At 37.9% G+C, this 26,494-nt stretch overlaps 1 protein-coding gene across 7 annotated transcripts in view; it reads right to left on the bottom strand.

The window, feature by feature from the left end:
- FKBP5 (FKBP prolyl isomerase 5) overlaps positions 1–26,494 on the bottom strand; it is a 172,064-nt gene that overhangs the window by 127,275 nt on the left and 18,295 nt on the right. The window contains exon 1 of one of the 7 annotated variants that reach the window (XM_077161586.1): positions 15,710–16,028. The exons of the other annotated variants lie outside the window; for them this stretch is intronic. The gene's annotated coding sequence lies outside the window, so the exon portion shown is untranslated. Of the gene's footprint in view, positions 1–15,709; positions 16,029–26,494 lie in introns of those variants that run through there. 7 annotated transcript variants of the gene reach the window in all.

The following is a 26,494-nucleotide window of genomic DNA, read 5'->3' on the forward strand; positions in this document are numbered from 1 at the left end:
TATAGGTTTTTTGTTTTTGTTTTTTTTGTTTTTTTTCTTTCTATTATTGTTTTAATTCTTAATCTGTTGTCTTTTTATTTCTTTTTCTAAATCGATGCAAATGTACTAAGAAATGATGAACATGCAACTATGTGATGTTATTAAGAAGTACCGATTGTACATGTAGATTGGAATGATTTCTAATTGTTTTGTTAATTCTTTTTTTATTAATAAAAAAATAAATAAATAAAATACCTTCTCGGATCATAATGGAATTAAGTTGGAAATCAATAACAGGCAGAGGGACAGAAAATTCACAAATATGTGGAGGCTCAACAACATACTCTTAAACAACCAGTGAATCAAGGAAGAAATTACAAGAGAAATCAGGAAATTTCTCAAGGCAAATGAAAATGAAAACGCAACATATCAAAATTTATGGGATGCAGCAAAGGCAGTGCTAAGAGGGAAATTTATTGCCCTAAATGCCAATATCAAAAATGAAGAAAGAGAAAAATTACGGAATTAACTGTTCACTTGGAAGAACTAGAGAAAGAACAGCAAACTAACCCCAAAGCAAGCAAAGGAAAGAAATAACAAAGATTAGAGCAGAAATAAATGAAATTGAGAACAAGAAAACAATCGAGAAAATCAATTTTCTATGAAAAAATCAGTAAGACTGATGGACCCTAGCAAGGCTGACAAAAAGAAGAAGAGAGAAGATGCAAATAAATAAAATTAAAAAATGGAAGAGGAGATATAACCATTGACCCCACAGAAATAAAGGAAGTAATGAGATAGTATGATCAACTTTATGCTAATAAACTAGGCAAAGTAGATGAAATGGACAACTTCCTAGAGGCATGAACAACCAACACTGACTCAAGAAGAAATAGATACCTCAACAAACCAATCACGAGTAAAGAAATTGAATTAGTCATTAAAAGCTCCCAAAACAGAAAAGTCCAGGACCAGATGGCTTCACATGTGAATTCTACCAAACATTCAAGAAAGAATTAGTTATCAATCCTGCTCAAACTCTTCAAAAAAAACTGAAGAGGAGGGAAGGCCACCTAACCGTTCAATGAAGCCATCATCAACCTCATACCAAAGCCAGACAAAGATACTACAAGAAAAGAAAATTACAAACCAATCTCTCTAATGAATATAGATGCAAAAATCTTCAACAAAGAAAACAGATGGCAAATAATATTTTAAAACTTTAACTTATGTGTTGAGACTAAAGCAAAAAATATTTGGTACAAAATTTATACTGTGACTAGTGCATTTCCTAATATAACTTATATGGACAGCTTAATTGAACACCATAAGTACATGGAACCTTGAATAGGGCATAAGATTTTGTAGGTTTGACAGAGTGATGCCTTGATAAATCCCAGAAGTATTTGAACAGTGAATAAAAAGTATTTGCAAAGTCCCCTTGGGGGAATGGTGAGAAAGGGGGAAAATTCAACTTCCCCAAGTGGAAAATTCTTGATATTCTCAGAAGCAGTGGGAACAATCAAAGCAATAGGCTGAGCCCCCAATCTTGGGGTTTGTTCATATGAAACTTAACCCCACAAAGGATAGGCTAAGCCTACTTAAAGAGTCACCCCCAAGAGAGCCTCTTTTGTTGCTCAGATGTGGCCTCTCTCTCTCAGCCAACACGACAAGCAAACTCACTGCCCTCCCCACTCTCTGCATAGGACAATGACTCCCAGGGGTGTGGACCTTCCTGGCAACGTGGGACAGAAATCCTAGAATGAGCTGGGACTCAGCACTGGGTGACTGAGAAGACCTTCTTAACCGAAAGGGGGAGGAGAGAAATGAGACAAGGTAAAGTGTCAATGGCTGAGAGATTTCAAACAGAGTCAAGAGGTTGTCCTGGAGGTTATTCTTACACATTAAGTAGATATCACCTTGCTATTCAAGAGGTAATAGAGAGGCTGGAGGGAACTGCCTGAAAATGTGGAGCTTTGTTCCAATAGCCATGTTTCTTGAAGATGATTGTATAATGATATAGCTTTCACAATGTGACTGTGTGATTGTGAAAACCTTGTGTCTGATGTTTCTTTTATCTACGATATTGACATATGAGTAAAACATGGATTAAAAATAAGTAAATAAATGGGGGGACAATGTTAAAATAAATTGAGTAAAAGAAATTTTATTTCTTTTTCTGGAGTGATGCAAATGTTCTAAAAAATGATCATGGTGATGAATACACTACTATGTGGTGACATTGTGAGCCACTGATTGTACTCCATACATGGAATGTTTGTATGTTGAGAATGTTCATGTTTGTATGTTGTTTGGGTTTGATAATACAAAATAAATTTTTAAAAAATTATGAACAATTATTTATCTGATTACATTTTCCAAAACTACATTTCAAAGATTATATGCTAATTTTGATGCCAGCAGAACATATATGAGAGAACCAGGATTACCATGCGACCATCAACATATCATAGCAAATTTGTTTTACTAATTTAATAGGTAATCTCATTTTAACTGTTTGCTCCTCTTTGCCATTTTTAGTCCTTGTTAAGTAGCTTATACCAAATAGTTTACTAATTATCCTATCAATTCTACATACCATGAATGCCTAATGAACATGAATTGTGTGCAAAATCCCTTTAATGGGGGATACAAAGGGAAACAAAATGAGTCGGGCCAAGGTTTTTATGTGGGGTAAGACAAGGAAACATTTTAATTCAAGTTCGCATTATGATTAGATTTAAGAAAGCTACAAAATATTTTATAAAGGTTCAAAGGAGGGGAAAGATGGCAGTGTTTGAGTTGGCTCTTATAAGACTGGCATAATTTCAATTGGCAAGGGTGTGGCAAGAGTGAAATGAAGGCTGAGTGAAATAATACAGCACATTCCAGGACTACGTGGCTTGAGTACGAAGTGGCTGGGGACAGAATGGTGAGCGAACAACATACACGGTGCTCTAGGAACACAAAGAGGACCCTTTAAAACAGAGTCAGTGAGCATGTGAACTGAGGGGGCAGGATTTCCCACAGGGCAAACCACATACAAAAAGACACAAAGACATGAATTATCATGAGCCATTCAGGGAGCTACATGCAATCCAATTTGGCCAAAGTGAAGGGTTCATGAGGGAAGGAGGCAGATGATGCTTAAAAAACAAACAAACAAAAAAAAGGCATAAACCTGGCTGTGAAGGACCTTGTGTGTCAGCATAAAGCATTTCAACTTTCTTCCAAAGGAAACTGAGCAACTGAAGCATCTCTTAGTATAAAAATGAGACAGACTAATTTAAAAAAAAAAATTACTCTAACAACAATACGGAGTTTAGAGACATGTTTTCATTCAGTAAGTATTTATCAGGCACCTACTAAATGCTTGACTCTATACTAGCTGTTAGAGACTCTATATAGAGTCCAGTCAACAGGTAAGTAGCTTGATACCCAATACCAATAGAGGACAGCTAAGGGACTGTTTGCCCAACAGTCCCTTCTGGGAACTGCTCCTCCTAACTGATTTGGAAACTGTCCTTTTCTTCTAAGAACTCTTAGAAGATTAAGCCAAAATTAGCTCCTGTTGGGTCAACCAGAGCTATTCCTCAATATTCTTCAAACTGGAACTGAAAGTTGCCCTTTCTCCAATGGTAGAAGATCAAGGGTAAAACATGAAGAAACTGGTTATATGATGAGAGATAATGAAGCTAGGACAGAAAAGCAATTAAGAGACAAGTCAGAGTGTCCCATGGCACTCAAGTGCCTGATTCCAGTCATTCTAAGACCTAGATCTTGCCAGTCCTTGGGAATAAAGCATTGCCTTGATGACCTCTTGATTTGGACTTCTCCTAGCCTCAAAACTACAAGCGAATAAATTCCTACTGTTCAAACAAAAAAAAAAAGAAAGAAAGAAAAGCCCAGTTTTTGTTATGCTTAAAACCCTACTCTGACAACTGGCTACCTCTGAAATTATTTCCCATCACTCTTCCCCTTACTCACTCCTGCTTTAGCTGCACAAGCCTTCCAGGATGCCAAAAGCTATCCTCTCCTCAGAGCCTCTGCACTTGTTCTTTCTACATGGAACTCTTCCCTCCAGATAGCATGACAGCTTGCTCTCTTACTTCCTCAGCTCTCTGTTCAAATATTTCCTTATCAGAGAGGACTTCCCTGTTAACTGGATAGAAAAAGAGCAAGAAACTACCATAATCAGCCCCTGGCACAAATATTATTTGTACACTGCCTGTGTCTCATGGCTAGAATGTAAGCTCCAGGACAGAGCCTCTCAATAACCCTATAGGAACTATTACTCTATTTTCAGACAGAGAAACTAAGGGGCAGAATGATTAAAAAATGTATTCTTGGATGAATCACTAGTGTACAACAGAGCCAAGCAGAATGAATCCCATGCCTGCCTGCTAACCATCTCACATACTGTCTGATAGTTTCACAGGTCCCTGACTTCGATTCTAGAACATTTTCTGTGAACAGATTCCACATGCTGAGAAGCACTAAGACAGTAAAAAGTCTGAACTCAATTATGTTCCTCATTTATTTTTAGCCATTTGAAGAGCCAGGAAACATTTTTAAAATAATAAATTAAAACATACAAGGTACTTGGACTTTCATCTATCTGACAGTCAGCTTATTTTTTCTTGTTTACACCCATAGAAATTCAAACAAGTTGAAAGGATTTCATGAAATTAGAAGTTTTAGTACATGACATGATAGTTTTGGTATATGATACCAAACTACTTTTCCAAGACCTTTTTCATGCATAATATTCTACTTCAGGAATAAAACTTAACTTGATCTTTAAAATAGCCATCAAAATTTTCTGAAGTATAATGCCAAAGGAAGAACATGGTATCTACCTGGAAAACACCCAATAAATACAGCATCGTACGTAGAGTAAAAGCATGAAGGAAGGTAAGATCTCCATAACATTTCTCTGAATTCTTCTCCTACCCTTCAGATTATTCATTTCCTATTTTTCTGGTTATTCTTTCATCCCATAGCTCATTCTCATGAGTTCTACTTTTCAAAATACAGTTCTCAGTCAACAGGTTTTCGCCTGACATCCAACCACTTCGTACTAGACCTCATCCACTTTTCCTTTCTGCTTTTTCAGCCATTTTTATTTACATTTTGTGTTCAATGCAAATCAGTTCCATAACATGAGAAGTTACTATGAATCAAAGCATAAATACACAAACACAATGTACAATCCAAAACAGATGTAAAGCATAAAGATGTGAAGCAAAACTGTCCATTCACACACAGTAACTTGAGATTTGTTGACCCGGTTGTTTGTGTTTAGGTTTCTAAAGATGGGGGAAAAGCTACTGTGGACATATCAGATACTGGAAAACAACTAAGCATTGGTGTGTGACCACGTAAACAAAAAAATTTATGGGGTGTCTATTTTTAAAAAGGCTTCTGTGCACTGAGGCAGTTGGAAAAGATGTACTTTCCAGAATCAAGCCAACTTTAGGCTTAGGAACAAGTTCTAACTATCTAAAAATATTAGCTGATGGAGTGTTTCAAGTGTGGCTCTTCTGGTTCATAAAGTTAAAAATAAATATTTACAGACAGTGCTTGTGAATTTAATGCAGGATAGGTTCCAGTCTTCCCTTCCCATATACTGGATTTACATTATTTTTGACTCCCTCATATTTGCCTTTTAAATTTCAAGACCTGTCAATTTTATTTTCAAAACAGATGCAGAAACAAAGAAGCAGCATTTTGAAATTGGTTTCTATACTCTTTGGAATTAGTTTAGCTAAATGAATCTGGTACTGTTGTTAGATGAGAAAGTGATGCCAAGATTTATTCATTATGCTTGCTTTGGGGGGCTAGATTCCAATACATCATTGCACTGGCACATGGCAATTACTACATAAAAAGTCAAATACAGTATCAAATCCAAAATCCAGAAATAAGAGTTCAGTTTCCAAGAGAACGGTGATAGCTTAACAATAAAAAACTTTTATCTAGGGTTTATCAGCATTAAATTAGTTTTGGTGAAACAGTACATGGAGAATTTACAGTAATACCTAGAGGTTCTTTCTAATGTACCTATAAACAGAATCATGGAAGCTTTTATATTACCCTAACATTTCATGTCCCTATATTTTCAATGTACTAGATAAAAACTGAATCTCCATTCTGCATCCCACTGTTTCTCTCTAGAAAAGAGAAAATCTATTTGTTTTTCAAGGTAGAGTTTTAAGTGCCCATATTTCGTAAGTCACTTTTAAGGAAATCATCTCTTCACTTTGGATGTTGTCACTCTTCATCTTCTACATGAAATTCCAGCACATTTAATATTGGCATTCAGACTTCCAGGAAGATGGTCGAATAGAGTAGCTCAACATTAGCTCTGCTCCACGAGATTAGTCCCTTCTCCCAGTTAGAGAAGGGACCAAAGGGCCACTGAAACAGCAATTCAGGACTGCGGCTGACCTGGAAGAGCCTTCTATACCTCAGAGGGCACCCTGGTTGCAGAGGCAGAAAGCTGGAGCCTGGCGCATAGGCACAGAGCCCACAGGAGTGCACAGGGGGAGACAGGGTCTAGGAAGTAAGCCAGGGCGCATTCCTTGGGCCCACTAACCTCACCAGTGCAGCCCCATGACCGGCAACTAACCCCACATCCTATGCAACTGAACCCAGTCACCGTGCTCCAGGTGCCCCTACCCCACCAGCCCCCAGCACATGTACCTGCCCAACATCGCCACCTCAAGTGCAGCCCAACCACCTCTCCTGCACCCCTCCCGAGCACTACCTCCCCCTCCATGTTCCCTGCAGGCTATTTAGTACCATAAAGGCTGTAGGCACTAACCTCCATACCCAGGCTACACCTACCTCCCTGTCATAGTGCCATAAATTGATGCGCAGAACTCAGGGGTGTCGTACAGCCTCACCACACCCCACACCCCCGAGCTCTGTGCATCAATTTATGGCACTCCTAGGCCCACGCATGCACACAGGCCCCCAATCCCATCATTCAGCTCTGGGAACAGCATTTTACAGCAATCCTAGAACCATGCATGCGCACAACCCTCAGCCTCACTTTCCAGCTCTGAGAAAGTGCCAACCTGCGCAGCTGGGTCACATCTGCTCTCCTTCCATGAAAGGGTAACACTGACCTGCTGTCACAGCTCTATGCATGTACACAAAGTGCCGGTGTCTTAGACCAGCACACATCAGGGTTATGACCCCCAGACCGGTACACCTGCACAGCTATATCCTCCCTGGCCATCAATGTAACATTCCCAACCTGCATCTATACCTGCCCTGAAACAAATCACTGTACTGAGTGCCCCACCCCGTACCATGCTCCCTGCTGTATAACCATCCCGCAAACACAAAGCCCTAGATTACTGAAAGAAATCAACTCCCAAGGTAAATCAATCAAGATATTTACATGCCACAAAGACAGCAGAAGATCAATAAGCATATCACAATGCAGACAGATATAGCCTTGCCTAATGACCAAATTCAAACACCAGAGGAGACACAGATGTTCGAACAACTAATCAAAGATGTTCATACCACTCTACTTAATAAAATAAGTGGTACAGCAAATGACATAAAGGAGATCAAGAAGACAACAGAAGAGCATAAAGAGGAATTACAAAGAATAGATAAAAAAATAGCAGATATCACAAAGATTAAAGACTCTGTTGACCAAATAAAGAACATACTAGAGGCACACAACACCAGATTTGAACAGACAGAAGAAAGTGATATAGAGGATGGGATAACTGACTTTCAAGACTCAAAATAGCAACAGGCAAAGAAGATGGAAAAAACTGAATTGGATCTCAGGGAAATGATAGACAAAACACTATCATTTGTTTTGATAACAATCAAATATAAGAATCACTGGTGTCCCAGAGGGAGAAGAGAGGAGTAAAGGTCTAGGAAGAGTAGTTGAGGATATAATGTGGGAAAACATCCTAAACCTCATAAAGGACATAAATGTACAAGTCAAAGAAGCCCAAGCGAACTTCAAACAGAATAAATCCAAACTGGCCTTCCCCAAGACACATACTAATCAATTTGTCAAATGTTAAAGAGAAGCAGAAAATCCTGAAAGTGGCAAGAGAAAAACAATCTACTACATACAAGGGAAACCAAATAAGACTGAGTTCAGACTACTCAAGTAGCACCCTGAAGGCGAGAAGGCAGTAGTATGATATATTCAAGATCCTGAAAGAGAAAGATTTCCAGCCAAGAATTCTGCACCCAGCCAAAGTGTCCTTCAAAACTGACGGCGAGATTAAAGTTTTCACAAAGAAGTCCTGAAAGAATCTGTCAACAAGAGACTGGCCCTACAAGAAATACTAAAAGGAGTTCTGCCAGCTGAAAGAAAAAGACAGGGAAGGGTGGTCTGGAGGAGGGTACAGAACTGAAGAGTACCACTAAGGGTAATTTAAAGAATACAAAGAGAAAGAGGGAAAAGAATAGATCGGACAAATGAAATAAAAAAGATAAGATGGTGGATTCAAGAAACACCTTTTCAGTAATAACTTCGAATGGTAACGAACTAAACTTACCAATTAAAAGATACAGATTGGTAAAATGGATTAAGAAACATAATCCATGAAGACCTAAATAGATGGAAGGGCATACCGTGTTCATGGATTGGAAGACTAAATATAGTTAAGATGTCAATCCTACCTAAATTGATTTACAGATTCAATGCAATACCAATCAAAATCCCAACAACTTATTTTTCAGAAATAGAAAAACCAATAAGCAAATTTATCTGGAAGGGCAGGGTGCCCCGAATTGCTAAAAACATCTTGAGGAAAAAAAACGAAGCTGGAGGTCTCGCGCTGCCTGACTTTAAGGCATATTATGAAGCCACAGTGGTCAAAACAGCATGGTATTGGCATAAAGATAGATATATCGACCAATGGAATCGAATAGAGTGCTCAGATATAGACCCTCTCATCTATGGACATTTGATCTTTGATAAGGCAGTCAAGCCAACTCACCTGGGACAGAGCAGTCTCTTCAATAAATGGTGCCTAGAGAACTGGATATCCATATGCAAAAGAATGAAAGAAGACCCATCTCTCACACCCTATACAAAAGTTAACTCAAAATGGATCAAAGATCTAAACATTAGGTCTAAGACCATAAAACAGATAGAGGAAAATGTTGGGAGATATCTTATGGATCTTACAACTGGAGGTGGTTTTATGGACCTTAAACCTAAAGCAAGAACACTGAAGAAAGAAATAAATAAATGGGAGCTCCTCAAAATTAAACACTTTTGTGCATCAGAGAACTTCATCAAGAAAGTAGAAAGACAGCCTACACAATGGGAGACAATATTTGGAAACGACATATCAGATAAAGGTCTAGTATCCAGAATTTATAAAGAGATTATTCAACTCAACAACAAAAAGACAGCCAACCCAATTACAAAATGGGAAAAAGACTTAAACAGACACCTACCAGAAGAAGAAATACGGATGGCCAAGAGGCACATGAAGAGATGCTCAATGTCCCTGGCCATTAGAGAAATGCAAATCAAAACCACAATGAGATATCATCTCACACCCACCAGAATGGCCATTATCAACAAAACAGAAAATGACAAGTGCTGGAGAGGATGCGGAGAAAGAGGCACACTTATCCACTGTTGGTGGGAATGTCAAAGGGTGCAACCACTGTGGAAGGCAGTTTGGCGGTTCCTCAAAAAGCTGAATATAGAATTGCCATACGACCCAGCAATACCATTGCTAGGTATCTACTCAAAGGACTTAAGGGCAAAGACACAAACGGACATTTGCACACCAATGTTTATAGCAGCGTTATTTACAATTGCAAAGAGATGGAAACAGCCAAAATCTCCATCAACAGAAGAATGGCTAAACAAACTGTGGTATATACATACGATGGAATATTATGCAGCTTTAAGACAAGATAAACTTATGAACCATGTAATAACATGGATGGACCTAGAGAATATTATGCTGAGTGAATCCAGCCAAAAACTAAAGGACAAATACTGTATGGTCCCACTGATGTGAACGGACATTCGAGAATAAACTTGAAATATGTCATTGGTAACAGAGTTCAGCAGGAGTTAGAAACAGGGTAAGACAATGGGTAATTGAAGCTGAAGGGATACAGACTGTGCAACAGGACTAGATAAAAAAACTCAAAAATGGACAGCACAATAATACCTAATTGTAAAGTAATCATGTTAAAATACTGAATGAAGCTGCATCTGAGCTATAGGGTTTTTTTGTTTTTGTTTGCTTGTTGGTTTGTTTGTTGTTGTTGTTTTTTACTATTACTACTATTTTTATTTCTTTTCTTTATATTAACATTTTATATCTTTTTCTGTTGTGTTGCTAGTTCCTCTAAACCGATGCAAATGTACTAAGAAACAATGATCATGCATCTATGTGATGATGTTAAGAATTACTGAGTGCATATGTAGAATGGTATGATTTCTAAATGTTGTGTTAATTTCTTTTTTTTTTTCTTTCCGTTAATAAAAAAATAAAAAAAATAAAAAAATAAAAAAAAAAAAAGAAACATAATCCAGCTATATGCTGCTTACAAGAGACTCATCTTAGACACAAGAATACAAATAGATTGAAAGTGAAAGGATGGAAAAACATTCTCCACACAAGTTGTAACCATAAGAAAGCAGGAGTAGCTACACTAACGTCAGACAAAATGGACTTTAAAGGTAAAGACATCCTAAGAGACAAAGAAGGACACTATATATTAATTAAAGGTATACCATTCACCAAAAAGATAAAACAATCATAAATGTTTATGTCCCAATCAAGGAGCTCAAAAGTAAATGAGACAGACATCAGCAAAACTGAAGAGAATGATAGATGTTTCAACAATAATAGTAGGAGACTTCAACACACCACTCTCCTCTATAGACAGAACAACCAGACAGAAGATCAACAAGGAAACAGAGAAGTTAAATTGTTTAATGAATTATACCTAACAGACATATATAGGTCATTGAACCCCAAAGCACAAGGATATACATTCTTCTCTAGAGCTCACAGAACATCTCCAGGATAGTTCATATGCTAAGGCACAAAACAGGTCTTTATAAATATAAAAATATTGAAATTATTCAAAGCACTTTCTCTGATCATAATGGGATGAAGGTGGATCTCAATAGCCATCAAAAAAAGAACATTCACAAATATATGGGGATTAAATAACACACTCTTAAACAACCAGTGGGTCAAAGAAGAAATTGCTAGAGAAATCAGTAGCTATCTGGAGATAAATGAAAATGAAAATACAACTTATCAGAACTTATGGGCTGCGGCAAAGGCTACTGAGAGGGAAATTTATTGCCCTAAATGCCTACGTTAAAAAACAAGAAAGAGCAAAAATCAAGGAAACAGCACACTGGAGGAACTTGAGAAAGAAGGAAAACTAACCCCAAAGCAAATAGAAGAAAATAAACAACAAAGATTAAAGCACAGATAAATGAATGGGAGAACAAAAGAACAACAGAAAGAATCAATAAAACCAAAAGTTGATTCTTTGAGAAAATCAATAAAATTGATGGGCCACTAGCAAGACTGACAAAGAAAAAGAGAGGATGCAAATAAACAAAATCAGAAATGAGAAGTGGTGCATTACCACAGACCCTGAAGAAATAAAAGAAATGATAAAAGGATACTATGAACAAACTACATGCTAACAAACTATATAACTTAGGTCAAATGGACAAATTTCTAGAGACACACATACATGCTACACTGACTCAGGAAGAAATAGAAGATCTCAACAAACCAATCACAAGTAAAGAGATTCAATCAGTCATCAAGAACGTCCTACAAAGAAAAGCCCAGGGCCAGAGAGCTTCAAAAGGGAATTTTATCAAACATTCCATAAAGAACTAAAACGAATCCTGCTCAAAATTTTCCAAAAAATTGAGGGAAAAGGAACTGTACCTAAGTCATCTGATGACGCTAATATCATCTTAATACCAAAACTGGGTAAAAATGCTATAAGAAAGAAAAACTACAGACCAATCTCCCTAATGAACACAGATGTAAAAATTCTCAATAAAATATTAAACAGTGGCCTAGATTGCAAGCGTTGAGAGCAGACACATTAAGTCTGGAGTGGTGATTATTACTTCTGGAATTTGAGAGGCTGTTTTTTATATATAACCTGATATTTAGAGAAGAGAACGAAGCCAAACAGGTTGGGGTTAAACTAATTCAGAACATAGGGGTAAGGAAGACAGATTCTATATTTTAGAATCACACATACTCTTTGACCAATGGAAGAAAGGTTTATTTGGCCTAGAACTGAAATTTTCTATACTGCATAATCTAATTCTTATCTTTTTTATTTCATTTGTCCGATCTATTTATGCTTTTCCCTCTTTCTCTTTGTATTCTTTAAATTACCCTTAGTGGTACTCTTCAGTTCTGTACCCTCCTCCAGACCACTCTTCCCTGTCTTTATCTGCATAGCTCATTTGAACAACTGAAACACAGGGAGTCCAGAATAAGAAAAAGGTCCTTTAATCCTGTATAGATTATTGTAATGCCTGGAAACATCATAGAGTATATTAAGCAGATAATCAGAAAGTATTGGCAAAGTTCCCTGAGGAATGAGAGAAAAATATGGAACTATTAAACCTTACCATCAGGGAATGCTCTGATACTGTGTCAAACTTAAGGGACATCCAAATCAATAGGCCATGCCCTCAGCCAGGAGGCTTACTCTCATGAAGCTTACATAGGTAGCAGAAAAGCTTAGACTACTTATAGGCATCCCTAAGAGAGTTATTTCTGAAGGAACTCTGTTGTTGCTCAGATGTGTTGCTCAGTCTCTCTAATCCCAAATCTGCAAATGAAATCACATGGGACATGACATCCATGGGTGAAAGTCTCGCTGGCAATGTGGGAGATGACTCCCAGGGATGAATCCAGACCTGGCATGGTGATATCAACAATTCCATCCTGACCAAAAGGGGGAAAAGAAAGAATCAGCAGCAGAGAGAATTCAAATAGAGTCGAGAGGCTACTCTGGAGGTTGCTCTTATGCAAGCTTCAGGAAGATCTTGCTACCTATCACAATCTGCCAACTCCCAACCAGGACCATTCCAGCCAATCCTAAAGAACACCTAGGGCAATTTATAAGATTCCACTTCCAGGCCCTGGAATAACTTTCCAGAAACCTACACTCTCCAGCTGGGTCTCTGATCCAGATAAGTCCTGAAACCTAACTCAGTCTCTCCAGAACATCAGACAGTTTCATCTCCCTACCCCATATTAATGACAGACCCTTACAATATGAGAAATTTCGAACTGCCAGAACACAAACATCCTTAAAGAAAGGGGTAAAAAAATCAAAGGTGATGGTGGAGTTCTACAGAGAAAATAGGATTTAACAAATGAATATGAATGCAGAATCATTAAATTAATAAGTCTTTTAGTCTCCAATATTTTAGAGCAGCTAGAAACAAAACGTAAAATTGTGAAATTGCAACGTACGTCAAACTCTGAAATATGTTCTATAACTAATTGTGGTGCTGCACTTTGAAATTTATTGCTTTTGTGTAAATACGCTATTTTTCACAAAAAAAGAAGGAGAAAAGTCAATTGTGATGATAAAAAATATTTAAGCCCTCTAGCCTCCTATATTCTGGAGCAGCTAGAAGGAAATGTATGTATGAGAGGATCATATGGTAGCCCACAGCAAACTCTGAGATGTCCTGTAACCACGTGCTGAAGAGTGCTTTGAAAACTATTGCTTTTTTCTTTCTTTGCTTTGTATGTATGCTATCCTATACAATAAAAAAAGTTAGAAAAGAATATATATATATATATATTGGCATTCATCATCTAGCCAAATCCTTCACGTTTTTCAAACCACTCAAACTTGGGATTCTCAAAATTTTCTGCACCAATAAGGCGTGGAAGCAGTAGATTTGATGAAGACCTATTTTCTCCTTAGCATACTGGACGTTAGGTGCCATTGGGCTTGGGTTCAGAAGATAGAGAAGAAGGGATGTTTCTTGACCCAAGACTCAACAGCAGAGATGTAAAAGGGAAAAGCAAGACCTAGGGAGGCTGGCTATCCACTGCAGGGCACTGTCACCTCCCAGGGTAGAGGCATTAGCCACACTGGGGCAGCTGAAGTACTCTGGGAGGAGCTACTTGAAAGCATTAAGACACAATTATTTTTGTCTGTTTTTTTTTAACCTATAACTGTGCATTCATCATCCTCACAATCAATTTTTTCACATTTTCATTACTAAAAAAAAAACAGAATTAAAAATAACGGTAAACGGGGAACGTGCACTCTCCCGGGCGGGCTGCTGCCGCTGGCGCCCTCCTGCCACGCTTGTTGCCCAGGGCCGACTAGGAAATTCGGACGGGCTCTTTCCCTGGCTGCGGCGACCAGCAACCCTCCCTGCGTTCGGACGCCAGCCGGCTCAAGCCGCTTCGGCTAGCGAACCCCCAGGACGGCGAGAGTTTTCCAAAGTTTAAGGTCCCACAGCACCTTTTACTGGTGGGACCCGCAGACAAACGTGTGCCACGAGCGCCACCTACTGGGCAGGATAAGAAAAACAGAACCCAGAGATTTCACAGAAAAATATTACAACCTTGCTGGGTTCAACATCAAGAGAAATCTGAATAAATGCCCAGACGCCAGCAGCAGAAGATAACTGTCCACGCTCAAAAGATTGAGAATATGGCTCAGTCAAAGGAACAAACCAATAGCTCAAATGAGACACAAGAGCTGAGACAACTAATGCTGAATATACGAACAGAAATGGAAAACCTCACTCAGCATCCAGGGATTGAGAAAACCTCCTTGACTGAAAGAGGGAAGAGAAAAATGAGACAAAATAAAGTGTCAGTGGCTGAGAGACTTCAAACAGACTCGAGATGTTATCCTGGAGATTGTTCTTACACATTGTATAGATATCTCTTTTTTAGTTTAAAGTGTATTAGGCCAGAGGGAAGTGCCTGAAAGTGTACAGCTATGTTCAGATAGCCATGTTTCTTTTTTTTTTTTAATTTATTTATTAATTTAAAAAAATTTAACCAAAACATTAATATGTGATCACTCCGTTCTACATATATAATCAGTAATTCGCAATACCATCACTTAGTTGCATATTCATCATTTCTTAGAACATTTGCATCAATTCAGAAAAAGAAATAAAACAAAAATAGAAGAAAAAAAAAAGATTATACATACCCCTTACCCCTCGCCTTCATTGATCACTAGCATTTCAAAGTAAATTTATTTTAACATTTATTCCCCCAATTATTTATTTTTATTCCATATGTTCTACTCGTCTGTTGACAAGGTAGATAAAAGGAGCATCAGACACAAGGTTTTCACAACCACAGTCACATTGTGAAAGCTGTATCATTATCAATCATCATCAAGAAACATGGCTACTGGAACAAAGCTCTATATTTTTAGGCAGTTCCCTCCAGCCTCTCCATTACATCTTGAATAACAAGGTGATATCTACTTAATGTGTAAGAATAACCTCCAGGATAACCTCTCGACTCTGTTTGGAATTTCTCAGCCATTGACACTTTGTCTCATTTCACTCTTCCCCCTTTAGGTCGAGAAGCTTCTCTCAATCCCTTGATGTTAATTTTCAGCTCATTCTAGGGTTTTCCTCAATCCCTTGATGCTGAGTCTCAGCTCATTCTAGGATTTCTGTCCCACGTTGCCAGGGAAGTACACATGCCTGGAAGTCATGTCCCACGTAGACAGGGGGACGGTGGTGAGCTTGCTTGTTGTGTTGCCTGGAGAGAGATGTGTTCAAGTAGCCATGTTTCTTGAAGATGATTATATGTTATAGCTTTCATATTGTGACTGGGTGATTTTGAAAACCTTATGTCTGTTGCTCCTTTTACCTAAGTATGGACAGGTGTGTAAAACCTATGGATTAAAAATAAACAAACAATAAGGGAACAAATGTTAAAATTATAAAATATATATATATTGCGTAGATGAATATACTAGTGGTCAATGAGAGGGAAGGGTAAGAGTAATTCTCATGTATAAAAGAATATGTATGAGAGCCGACCAGCCCGCCCTCCTTCTCCCCTCTTTCTCCGCCGGCCCGCCGCGCGGCGCTCACGCCCCGCAGCAGCCGACCCGCCCGCCCTCCTTCTCCCCTCTCTTTCTCTGCCCGCCCACAGCAGCCGACCCGCCCGCCCTCCTTCTCCCCTCTTCCCCCTCCTGCTCCGGCGGCTCTCAAACACCACGGTGCCCTCTTCCCCCGCCTTCATCGGCTCCTCCACCACCAGCCTCGACAGCCTTGCCTCCCTCACCTTTCCTCCTCCAGAACAGCTGCTGGGGGAGTGGAGACAATACAGAGCAGCTCCTGGAGCCACGACGGAGGTCAAAGGGACAGCGTACCCCATCCTGGAACGGCTGACTGTCTGGGAGAACCAGCTCCGGTGAGAACACCGAGGGACGCGGGCTTTGCTGGGCGGGACGGCAAGCGGCCGGAGTCCCTCGCTTCCTCCTTCCCAGGCCAGCTGGCAGAATAGGGCAGGCGATCCCCTCAGGCCGCGGCGGCTGGCGTCCCCACCACGCGAGGCCCCCCGGACCAACTGAAAGAGTTGGGTCAGAAATCCCCAGACTGCGAAGAACGGTGACCAGGGGGTCCCTTCCAAACACGTGACTCCCCGGTACGCCTGGGAACAGTGCACTCTCCCGGGCTGCGACAGCTGGTGCCCTCCAGCCACGCTTGGAGCCCCAGGCCGACTAGGAAATTCGGACGGGCGCTCTCATGTGCTGCGGCGGCCGGCGACCCTCCCCGCATTCGGACCCCCGGGCCGGCTGGCACTCCTCCAACACGCTTCGGCTGCCAAACCTCCCCTACAGCGAGAGTTTTCCAGAGTTAAAGGACCCACAGCAATTTTTACTGGTGGATCCCGTAGACAAACGTGTGCCACGAGCGCCACCTACTGGGCAGGATAAGAAAAACAGAACCCAGAGATTTCACAGAAAAATCTTACAACCTGTGGGGTCCAACACTCAGGGAAATCTGACTAAATGCCCAGACGCCAGCAGAAGATAACGGATCACGCTCAGAAAATTGAAAATATGGCCCAGTCAAAGGAACTAACCAATAGTTCAAATAAGATACAGGAGCTGAAACAACTAATGCTGAATATACGAACAGAAATGGAAAACCTCTTCAAAAACGAAATCGATAAATTGAGGGAGGACATGAAGAAGACATGGGCTGAACATAAAGAAGAAATAGAAAAACTGAAAAAACAAATCACAGAGCTTATGGAAGTGAAGGATAAAGTAGAAAAGATGGAAAAAACAATGGATACCTACAATGATAGATTTAAAGAGAAAGAAGATAGAATTAGTGATTTGGAGGATGGAACATCTGAATTCCAAAAAGAAACAGAAACTATCCGGAAAAGAATGGAACAATTCGAACAGGGTATCAGGAAACTCAAGGACAATATGAACCGCACAAATATACATGTTGTGGGTGTCCCAGAAGGAGAAGAGAAGGGAAAAGGAGGAGAAAAACTAATGGAAGAAATTATCACTGAAAATTTCCCAACTCTTATGAAAGACCTAAAATTACAGATCCAAGAAGTGCAGCGCACCCCAAAGAGATTAGACCCAAATAGGCGTTCCCCAAGACACTTACTAGTTAGAATGTCAGAGGTCAAAGAGAAAGAGAGGATCTTGAAAGCCGCAAGAGAAAAACAATCTGTCACATACAAGGGAAACCCAATAAGACTATGCGTAGATTTCTCAGCAGAAACCATGGAAGCTAGAAGACAGTGGGATGATATATTCAAGTTACTAAAAGAGAAAAACTGTCAACCAAGACTCCTATATCCAGCAAAATTGTCCTTCAAAAATGAGGGAGAAATTAAAATATTCTCAGACAAAAGTCACTGAGAGAATTTGTGACCAAGAGACCAGCTCTGCAAGAAATACTAAAGGGAGCACTAGAGTCAGATACAAAAAGACAGAAGAGAGAGACATGGAGAAGAGTGTAGAAAGAAGGAAAGTCAGATATGATATATAGAATACAAAAGACAAAATAGTAGAGGAAAATATTATTAAACAGTAATAACTCTAAATGCTAATGGACTGAATTCCCCAATCAAAAGACACAGACTGGCAGAATGGATTAAAAAACAGGATCCTCCTATATGCTGTCTACAGGAAACACATCTTAGACCCAAAGATAAACACAGGTTGAAAGTGAAAGGTTGGGAAAAGATATTTCATGCAAATAACAATCAGAAAAGAGCAGGAGTGGCTATACTAATATCCAACAAATTAGACTTCAAATCTAAAACAGTTAAAAGAGACAAAGAAGGACACTATATACTAATAAAAGGAACAATTAAACAAGAAGACATAACAATCATAAATATTTATGCACCGAACCAGAATGCCCCAAAATACGTGAGGAATACACTGCAAACACTGAAAAGGGAAATAGACACATATACCATAATAGATGGAGACTTCAATTCACCACTCTCATCAATGGACAGAACATCTAGACAGAGGATCAATAAAGAAATAGAGAATCTGAATATTACTATAAATGAGCGAGACTTAACAGACATCTATAGGACATTACATCCCACAACAGCAGGATACACCTTTTTTTCAAGTGCTCATGGATCATTCTCAAAGATAGACCATATGCTGGGTCACAAAGCAAGTCTTAACAAATTTAAAAAGACTGAAATCATACACAACACTTTCTCGGATCAGAAAGGAATGAAGTTGGAAATCAATAATAGGCGGAGTGCCAGAAAATTCACAAATACGTGGAGGCTCAACAACACACTCTTAAACAACAAGTGGGTCAAAGAAGAAATTGAAAGAGAAATTAGTAAATACCTAGAGGTGAATGAAAATGAAAACACAACATATCAAAACTTATGGGACGCAGCAAAGGCAGTGCTAAGAGGGAAATTTATTGCCCTAAATGCCTTTATCAGAAAAGAAGAAAAGGCAAAAATGCAGGAATTAACTGTCCACTTGGAAGAACTGGAGAAAGAACAGCAAACGAATCCCAAAGCAAGCAAAAGGAAAGAAATAACAAAGATTAGAGCAGAAATAAATGAAATTGAAAACAGTAGAGAAAATCAATAAGACCAGAAGTTGGTTCTATGAGAAAATCAATAAGATTGATGGGCCCTTAGCAAGATTGACAAAAAGAAGAAGAGAGAGGATGCAAATAAATAAGATCAGAAATGGAAGAGGAGACATAACTACTGACCTCACAGAAATAAAGGAGGTAATAACAGGATACTATGAACAACTTTACGCTAATAAATACAACAATTTAGATGAAATGGACGGGTTCCTGGAAAGACATGAACAACCAACTTTGACTCAAGAAGAAATAGATGACCTCAACAAACCAATCACAAGTAAAGAGATTCAATTAGTCATTCAAAAGCTTCCTAAAAAGAAAAGTCCAGGACCAGACGGCTTCACATGTGAATTCTATCAAACATTCCAGAAGGAATTAGTACCAACTCTCCTCAAACTCTTCAAAATAATCGAAGTGGAGGGAAAACTACCTAATTCATTCTATGAAGCCAACATCACCCTCATACCAAAACCAGGCAAAGATATTACAAAAAAAGAAAACTACAGACCAATCTCTCTAATGAATATAGATGCAAAAATCCTCAATAAAATTCTAGCAAATCGTATCCAACAACACATTAAAAGAATTATACATCATGACCAAGTAGGATTCATCCCAGGTATGCAAGGATGGTTCAACATAAGAAAATCAATTAATGTAATACACCACATCAACAAATCAAAGCAGAAAAATCACATGATCATCTCAATTGATGCAGAGAAGGTATATGACAAGATTCAACATCCTTTCCTGTTGAAAACACTTCAAAAGATAGGAATACAAGGGAACTTCCTTAAAATGATAGAGGGAATATATGAAAAACCGACAGCTAATATCATCCTCAATGGGGAAAAATTGAAAACTTTCCCCCTAAGATCAGGAACAAGACAAGGATGTCCACTATCACCACTATTATTCAACATTGTGTTAGAAGTTCTAGCCAAAGCAATTAGACAAGAAAAAGAAATACAAGGCATCAAAATTGGAAAGGAAGAAGTAAAACTATCACTGTTTGCAGACGATATGATACTATACGTAGAAAACCCAGAAAAATCCACAACAAAATTACTAGAGCTGATAAATGAGTACAGCAAAGTAGCAGGCTACAAGATCAACATTCAAAAATCTGTAGCTTTTCTATACACTAGTAATGAACAAGCTGAGCGGGAAATCAAGAAACGAATCCCATTTACAATCGCAACTAAAAGAATAAAATACCTAGGAATAAATTTAACCAAAGAGACAAAAAACCTATATAAAGAAAACTACAAAAAACTGCTAAAAGAAATCACAGAAGACCTAAATAGATGGAAGGGCATACCGTGTTCATGGATTGGAAGACTAAATATAATTAAGATGTCAATCCTACCTAAACTGATTTACAGATTCAATGCAATACCAATCAAAATCCCAACAACTTATTTTTCAGAATTAGAAAAACCAATAAGCAAATTTATCTGGAAGGGCAGGGTGCCCCGAATTGCTAAAAACATCTTGAGGAAAAAAAACGAAGCTGGAGGTCTCGCGATGCCTGACTTTAAGGCATATTATGAAGCCACAGTGGTCAAAACAGCATGGTATTGGCATAAAGATAGATATATCGACCAATGGAATCGAATAGAGTGCTCAGATATAGACCCTCTCATCTATGGACATTTGATCTTTGATAAGGCAGTCAAGCCAACTCACCTGGGACAGAACAGTCTCTTTAATAAATGGTGCCTAGAGAACTGGATATCCATATGCAAAAGAATGAAAGAAGACCCGCATCTCACACCTTATACAAAAGTTAACTCAAAATGGATCAAAGATCTAAACATTAGGTCTAAGACCATAAAACAGTTAGAGGAAAATGTAGGGAGATATCTTATGAAGCTTACAACTGGAGGTGGTTTTATGGACCTTAAACCTAAAGCAAGAGCACTGAAGAAAGAAATAAATAAATGGGAGCTCCTCAAAATTAAACACTTTTGTGCATCAAAGAACTTCATCAAGAAAGTAGAAAGACAGCCTACACAATGCGAGATAATATTTGGAAATGACATATCAGATAAAGGTCTAGTATCCAGAATATATAAAGAGATTATTCAACTCAACAACAAAAAGACAGCCAACCCAATTACAAAATGGGAAAAAGACTTGAACAGACACCTACCAGAAGAGGAAATACGGATGGCCAAGAGGCACATGAAGAAATGCTCAATGTCCCTGGCCATTAGAGAAATGCAAATCAAAACCACAATGAGATATCATCTCACACCCACCAGAATGGCCATTATCAACAAAACAGAAAATGACAAGTGCTGGAGAGGATGCGGAGAAAGAGGCACACTTATCCACTGTTGGTGGGAATGTCAAATGATGCAACCACTGTGGAAGGCAGTTTGGCGGTTCCTCAAAAAGCTGAATATAGAATTGCCATACGACCCAGCAATACCATTGCTAGGTATCTACTCAAAGGACTTAAGGGCAAAGACCAAACGGACATTTGCACACCAATGTTTATAGCAGCGTTATTTACAATTGCAAAGAGATGGAAACAGCCAAAATGTCCATCAACAGAAGAATGGCTAAATAAACTGTGGTATATACGTACGATGGAATATTATGCAGCTTTAAGACAAAATAAACCTATGAGGCATGTAATAACATGGATGGACCTAGAGAATATTATGCTGAGTGAGTCCAGCCAAAAATTAAAGGACAAATACTGTATGGTCCCACTGATATGAACGGACATTCGAGAATAAACTTGAAATATGTCATTGGTAACAGAGTCCAGCAGGAGTTAGAAACAGGGTAAGATAATGGGTAATTGGAGCGGAAGGGATACAGACTGTGCAACAGGACTAGATACAAAAACTCAAAAATGGACAGCACAATAATACCTAATTGTAAAGTAATCATGTTAAAACACTGAATGAAGCTGCACCTGAGCTATAGGGTTTTTTTGTTTGTTTGTTTTTTACTATTATTACTACTTTTATTTCTTTTCTCTATATTAACACTTTATATCTTTTTCTGTTGTGTTGCTAGTTCCTCTAAACCGATGCAAATGTACTAAGAAACGATGATCATGCATCTATGTGATGATGTTAAGAATTACTGAGTGAATATGTAGAACGGTATGATTTCTAAATGTTGTGTTAATTTTTTTTTCTTTCTTTGCGTTAATAAAAAAAATAAAATAAAATAAAAAGAATATGTATGAGATTTTTCTTTTTATTACTTTTTTCTGGAGTAATGCAAATGCTCTAAAAAATGGTCCTGGTGATGAATATACAACTATGTGATGATATCGTGAACCACTGATTGTACAGCATGTACGAAATGGTTGTATGTTAAGAATGTATATGCTTGTATGTTGCTTTTGCAATAAAAATTTTTTAAAACTTTACTCAAAGAAAAAAGTAATAAACATAAAAAAGAACACTGAAAACTCCCCATACCCCCTATTATTTATTTTTTGTCTTTATTTTCTTAATCTTCTATCGATACACTGGATAAATGGAGTGTCAGACATAAGATTTTCACAATCATATGGACAGACCTTAAAACCTATATAGCTATGCAATCATCTTCAAGAATCAAGGCTATCTGACATGACTCCCAGGGGTGTGGACCTTCATGGCAACATGGGACAGAAATCCTAGAATGAGCTGAAACTCAGCATCAAGAGATGGAGAAAACCTTCTCGACCAAAAGGGGGAAGAGTGAAATGAGACAAAGTGTCAATGGCTGCAAGACTCCAAACAGAGTGGAGAGGTTATCCTGGAGGTTATTCTTATGCATTAAGTAGATATTACCTTGTTATTCAAGATGTAATGGAGAGGTTGGAGGGAACTTCCTGAAAATGTAGAGCTGTGTTTCAGTAACCATGCTTCTTGAAGATGATTGTATAATGATACAGCTTTCACAATGTGACTGGGTGATTGTGAAAACTTTGTGTCTGATGCTCCTTTTATCTACCTTGTCAACAGATGAGTACAACATATGGAATAAAAATAAATAATTGGGGAACAAATGTTAAAATAAATTTAGTTTGAAATGCTAGTGATCAGTGAAAGGGAGGGGTAAGGGGTATGGCATGTATAAATTTTATTTTTCTGTTTTCATTTTATTTTGTTTTATGAATAGATGCAAATGTTTCAAGAAATGATCATGATGATGAATATGCAACTATGTGATGATACTGTGAATTACTGATTATATATGCAGAACGGAATGATCAAAAAAATAGGAATGTTTGCATTTGCTTGGTGTTTTTGGTATTTAAAAAAATAAAATAAAATAATTTTTTTTAATACAATAAAATTAAATTTAAAAAATAGGAATGTTTGCATTTGGGGTTTTTTTTGGTATTTAAAAATATAAAATAAAAAAATTATAAAAAAAAAAATTAGGCCTAAGAGTCACCCCCAAGAGAACCTTTTTTGTTGCTCAGATGTGGCCTCTCTCTCCAGCCAACACAACAAGCAAACTCACCACCCTCTCCCTGTGTACGTGGGACATCCCTCCCAGGGGTGTGGACCTTCCTGGCAATGTGGGACAGAAATCCGGAATGAGCTGAGACTCAGCATCAAGGGATTGAGAAAACCCCCAGAATGAGCTGAGACTCAGCATCAGGGGATTGAGAAAACCTTATCAACCAAAAAGGGGAAGAGTGAAATGAGACAAAATAAAGTGTCAATGGCTGAGAGAATCCAATCAGAATTGAGAGGTTATCCTAGAGGTCATTTTTACGCATTAGATAGATATCACCTTGTTAGTCAAGATGTAGTGGAGAGGATGGAGGGAACTGCCTGAAAATGCAGAGCTGTGTTCCAGTAGCCATGTTTCTTGAAGATGACTGTATAATGATACAGCTTTCACAATGTGATTGTGATTGTGAAAACCTTATATTTGATGCTCCTTTTATCTACCTTATCAACAGACAAGTAAAACATATGGAATAAAAATAAATAATAGGGGGAACAAATGTTAAAATAAATTTAGAGTGAAATTCTAGTGATCAGTGAGGGGGAGGGGTATGCAAATGTTCCAAGAAATGATCATATGCAACTATGTGATGATATTGTGAATTATTGATTATATATGTAGAATGGAATGATCAAAAGTTATGAATGTTTGCGTTTGGTGTTTTTTGGTATTTAAAAAAATAATTTAAAAATTAATAAAAAATAAAAAATGAAAAAAAAACAGGACCCATCTATATGCTATCTACAGGAGACTCACTTTAGACCCAGTGAAAAAAAATAGGTTGAACGTGAAAGGTTAGGAAAAGATATTTCATGCAAACAACAATCAGAAAAGAACAGAAATAGCTATACTAACATCTGACAAATTAAACTTCAAATGTAAAACAATTAAAAGAGACAAAGAAGAACACTATATATTAATAAAAGGAACAATTCAACAAGAAGATACAACAATCAAGTATTTATGCACCAAGCCACAGTGTTCCAAAGTACATAAGACACTGAAGGAAGAAACAGACACCTCTAACATAATGGTTGGAGACTTCAATTCCACGCTCTCATCTGGATAGAACATCTAGAAAGAGGATCAATAAAGAAACAGAGATTTTGAATATGATAAATGAATTAGACTTCATATTGACAGAATATTATACCCCACAACAGCAGGATACACATTTTCAAGTGCTCATGGATCATTCTTAAGGATGGAACATATGCTGGGTCACAAAGCAAGCCTCAACAAATTTAAAAAGATTGAAATCATACAAAACACTTTCTCGGATCATAATGCAATGAAGTTGGAAATCAACAACAGACAGAGGGCCAGAGAAGTAAAAAATATATGGAGGCTTAACAACACACTCTTAAACAACAAGTGGGTCAAGGAAGAAACTACAAGAGAAATCAGTAAATATCTCAAGGCAAATGAAAATGAAAACACAACATATCAACATTTATGGGATGCAGGAAAGGCAGTAATGAGATGAGAATGTATTGCCTTAAATGCCTGCATTAAAAAAGAGCAAAAATAAAGGAATTAATGGGGAGAGAGAGAGAGAAAGAGGATGCAAATAAATAAAATCAGAAATGGAACGGGATACATAATCACTGACCCTGTAGAAATAAAGGAGATTATGAGAGGATAATATGAGCAACTACATACTAATAAACGAGACATCGTAGCTGAAATGGACAACTTGCTAAAAAGGCATGAAAACCAACAATGACTCAGGAAGAAATAGACAACCTCAACAAATCAATCATAAGTACAGACTGAGTAAATCATCAAGAAGCTCCCAAAAAAGAAAAGTCCAGAATCAGATGGCTTCACATACGAATTCTGTCAAGGATTAAGAAAAGAATTAGTAACAATCCTGCTCAAACTCTCTAAAAAACCTGAAGAGGGAAAGCTACCTAACTCATTCTATGAAACCAAAATCACCCTAATACCAATGCCAGATAAAGATGCTATAGGAAAAGAAAATTACAGATCAATCTCTCTAATGAATATAGATGCAAAAATCCTCAAAAAAATTTTGCAAATCAAATCCAGAAGGTACATCACAACCAAGTGGGATTTATTCCAGGTATGCAAGGATGGTTCAACATACAAAAATCAATTAATGTAATACACCAAATCAACAAGAAAGGAGAAAAACCACATGATCATCTCGATTGATGCAGAAAAGGCATTTGACAAAATTCAAGATCCTTTTTTGATGAAAACACTTCAAAGGATAGGAATAGAAGGGAAGTTCCTCAACATGATAAAGGGAATATATGAAAAACCCACAGTTAACCTAACAGTGGGGAAAGACTAAAAGCTTTCCCTCTAAGATCAAAAACAAGAAAAGGATGCCCACTGTCACCACTGTTATTCAACATTGTGCTGGAAGTTCTCACCACAGCAATTAGACCAGAAAAAAAAAAGGCATCCAAATTGGAAAAGAAGTAAAACTCTCACTGTTTGCAGATGATATGGTACTACATGTTGAAAATCCCGAAAAATCTACAGCAAAGCTACTAGAGCTAAGAAATGAATAGAACAAAATGGCAGGGTACAAGATCATTACCCGAAAATGATTAGTGTTTCTATACACTAGTAATAAGCAATCTGAGGAGGATATCAAGAAAAAAATTTACATGTACAATAGCAACCAAAAATCATTTAGGAATAAATTTAATCATGCATACAAAAGACCTATACATAGAAAACTACAAGAAATTGCTGAAAGAAATCATGAAAGATCTAAATAAATGGAAGGACATACCATGTTCATGGATTGGAAGACTAAATATAGTTAAGATGTCAATTCTACCCAAACTGATTTATAGATTCAATGCAATATCCATTAAAATCCTAAAAACTTACTTTGCAGAAATAGAA

The sequence above is a fragment of the Tamandua tetradactyla genome, chromosome 5 (genome assembly GCF_023851605.1).
Source record: "Tamandua tetradactyla isolate mTamTet1 chromosome 5, mTamTet1.pri, whole genome shotgun sequence".
NCBI lineage: Eukaryota > Metazoa > Chordata > Mammalia > Pilosa > Myrmecophagidae > Tamandua > Tamandua tetradactyla.